A 3,994-nucleotide genomic window follows, 5' to 3' on the forward strand; every position below is an offset into this window, starting at 1 on the left:
TTACAGATATGAAGGAGCAACGAAAATAATTTTATGGTTGGGGGTGAGAAACTGTATGAAAGGGTTGCAGCATTAGGAAGGTTGAGAACCACTGCTCTAGAAGTTCAAATTCAGGGCAGGAGATCTAGGAGAAATCTTTCTCTCCCTCTTAGCTCTACCCTTTGAAACGGAGCAGCTTCACTTTCTGTGCTCCCAAACCCTTCAGCTTCTACTTCCAAGAGTCCCAAGGGTCTCTTCTGCTGGGCCAGGCTCCACCCTGTTAGGCCAAGTGTTACAAAGCATTCCAGCCCTACTCGTGAATATCCACAGGCCTCCCCACTCCACCAGGAAGCCTCTTGACCAAAGGCACTCAAGCTCGTTTGTTCCGTGGGTCAGCTCCCACACGGTCTCACACTGGTCTTCTGGTCCCTCTGCTGCCTGTCTCTGTTGATGCTACGTGCTGTCCGCACCATCTCCGGTGTTACAACCCTGTGCACTTCCCTCTGAGCCCTCACTAGAATTGCCTTTATCATTCAGAATCCCACCAAGAGTCTCTTCAAGGCAATTTAGGCTTGTTGTCATCGAACCAATTCTGACTCATAGCAACCATATATACATAAAAGAAAGAAACATTGTGTGGTCTTGTGCAATCCTCTCAGTTGTTATGTTGAGTCTATTGTTGCACACACGGTGTCAATCCATGTTGTTGAGGGTCTTCCTCTTTTTCTGCGGCTGCTCTACTTTACCAAGCAAGGTGTCCTTCTCCCGGGACTAGTCTCCTCTGATAACATGTCCAAAGTCTCACCAGTTTTACTTCCAAGGAGCATTCTGGCTGTACTTCTTCCAAGACAGATTTCATTGTTCTGATGGTCCATGCTACTTTCAACATTCTTTACCAACTCCATAATTCAAATGCATATGTTTTTATACAGTCTTCCTTATTCAATACCCAACTTTCACACACATAGGAGGTAATTGAAAAGATCATGGTTTGCATCAGATGTAACCTAGTCCTCCAAGTGACATCCTTTTTCTTTAACACTTTCACGAGATTGTGTGCAGCAGATTCACTCAGTATGATACATCATTAGATCTCTTGACTGATGCTTCTGTGATGTGATAGTTAGGTTTATTGTGCCAACCTGGCTGATAAGCACATGTGGGATTAATAAGGTTTCAGTTTAATTGAAGAGCAAAGAGATAAATGGCTGGGCGAGCCTTGCCTTTTGGTCATTGCATGTGTTTTGTGAGTTTGAGGAGGACTTTGTAGATTGATGTCGGACATATGGGCTAATATCAGACTTATGGGCTTGGACTGGACTGGGTTGGGATGCTTCCTTAATGTACACTTACTCTTTGTATAAAACTCTCTCTTATACACACATATGAGTGTCTGTGGATTTCTTTCTCTAGTGTACCCAGACTAACACACGATAACTGATTGTATATACAAGCAAAATGAAATCCTTGAAAACTTCAATTTCTTCTCCATTTATGATGGTGCTGACTATTGGTTGGTCCAGTTGTGAAGATTTTTGTTTTCTTTACGTTGAATTGAAATATTTAATTTTCATTAGCAATTACATCAGTTCTCCTTGTTTTCAGCAAGCAAAATTGTGTCATATGCATATTATAGGTTAATAAGGCTTAAACCAATTATGGTCTCTACCTATTTTGTCACACAGTATAGTATTTTGGATTATTGGTTCAGCATACAGGCTGCACACATTTGGTGAAAGGATATAACCCTGATGCATACCTTTCCTGGTGTTAAACCACACAGGCAGTGTTCCCTTTTGATATTGAATGACTGCCTCTTTGTCCATGTACGGATGTAGCATGAACATAATGGAGTGTGCTGGAATTCCCATTCCTTTCAATGTTATCCACAGTGTGCTATGATCCACAGTCGAATATGTTCTCATAGTCAAGGAAACATAAGTAAACATCCTTCTGGTATTCTTTGATTTTAGCCAAGATCCATCTGATGTCAGGAATGATATTTTTCTGACCATATGCTCTTTTGAATCCTGTTTGTAATTCTGGTAGCTTCCTGTGGATGCCCCACTGCAACCATTTTGAATATCTTCAGCAAAACATTTTTACTTGAATGTGATATTAATGGTACTGTTGGATAATTTCCACATTTTGTTGGGTCACCTTTCTTTGGAATGGGCACATATATGGATCTCTTCAAGTCAGTCGACCAGTCTTCCAAATTTCTTGTCATAGAATAATGAGTGCTTTCAGTGCCTCATCAGCTTGTTGAGATATTTTCATTTGTATTCCATCAATTCTTGAATTCCTGTTTGGTTTGTTGTTGTTGTTAATGCCTTCAGTGTAGCTTGAACTTCTTCCTTCAATACCATTGCTTTTTTGATCATATGTTAACTCTTGAAATGATTGTTGACCCACCAGCTATTTTTGATAAGTGACTGTGTATTCCTTTCATCTTCTTTTGATACTTTTTTTGCTGTGCTCAATATTTTCTCATAGCATCATTTAATATTTCAACATAAGGATGGAACTTTTCTTCAGTTATTTCAGCTTGACCTATACTGAGCATATTCTTCCTTTTTGGATTTCTAACTCTAGGTTTTTACACATTTAATTATAATATTTTACTTTGTGTTCCTGAACTGTCCTTTGAAAATGAGGTCAAAATTGCTGATTGAAAGCCTGGCTCAGCAAGAAACCTAATCACATATTTTTGTATCAAGAGAATAGTTGAGGTAAGGATTAAGATAAGCTAGATAAGGATTGAACTGTTTTAAGAATTTAGTATCTGATTCTACTTTGTTTATACTGATTTCTTCTGCTTATTATTGATATAATGATTGATAGAAATGTTTATTGGGAAGTAGGAAAACAGAGAGTTTGTAAGCCCACTTGTCTTCAGCCATTAAAATTGGATCCTTAAATGGGTTTAGGACATGCCTGCAAAGAAGGCTCTGAAAAGATAAGCCCCACCTGAACTCCTTGGATATTTGCATTTTGAACTAGTAGTTTCTGTCAGAAGCTGGAAAAAAATCTGGAACCATGAAGAAAACTCCTTTCTGGGACTGAATGTTAAAGGGAGCCTGTGGGCAGGCTGAAGTGCTTGCTAGGTGACCACCTAGATCCACTTGTTGAGTGGAAGTGGGAGAAATGCAGCAATAAAGAGACAGGTTGAGTCTAGCCACTGACACCCATGGACCTGGTTTACAGGAGCTAGAGGAGAAGAAGAGAGGAGATTGACTGGTCTGAAGATCATAACCTAGTAAAGGGAGCTAGGCTTGTTGAGAATTTGTGATGAGCCCATGGTCTAAAGTTGAGGCAACCAAGGCACACCCTGGTGAGGCTAAGAGAGGCAGCCCACATTGAGTTAACTAGAACCCAACCAGATGAAAAGAAGATATTTGAGCCTGTGAACTGTTGCATATTGCTGCAGTCTTTGTGGACAGCCTGTCCTGATTTGACTTTGCTTCTGGATGCAAATTTCACATCCAGGTTCCAACTAGAATGAACATTCTTCATATCAAACAACATGATTGTCTTCTCAGAGCATGTGGGCAGTGTAGAAATTGGATACACAAAATTGGGAGGATAAAGGCATGAAGTGACTGATTTACAAACTTGCATAGTTGGGGAAATATATTCATAGGATATTTTTCTTTTGTTCACTGATAGAATGTTATATTTAAATGAGGGTGGGGGCATTTTTGAATTGTATACATTTTAGTTTTATCCTATTAGGAACAGATATGCTCTTACTATTGTTTGAAAATTATATACGACTAAAGAGTTATGTGAAAAGGTCAAAGTGACAAGGGGTGGTCTGTGGTAGTTATATAATTGTTTGTCAATTTGAGAGGATTATGAGTGAAGGAGTGGAATCTAGCCTGTCAATCAGGTGATAGCCAATGAGGCCTCTGTGTGGGCATGGCCTTCTCTGGGGAATTCTGGGAACTCCGGTATTCTTCCTTGGAGGTGGCATACTCTCTCTGCTCCAGAGAGACATTCTTGTTGACAAGCC

This window comes from Echinops telfairi, unplaced genomic scaffold (assembly GCF_000313985.2).
Source record: "Echinops telfairi isolate 266 unplaced genomic scaffold, ASM31398v2 ScPeMD7_443;HRSCAF=831, whole genome shotgun sequence".
NCBI classification, from domain to species: Eukaryota; Metazoa; Chordata; class Mammalia; order Afrosoricida; family Tenrecidae; genus Echinops; species Echinops telfairi.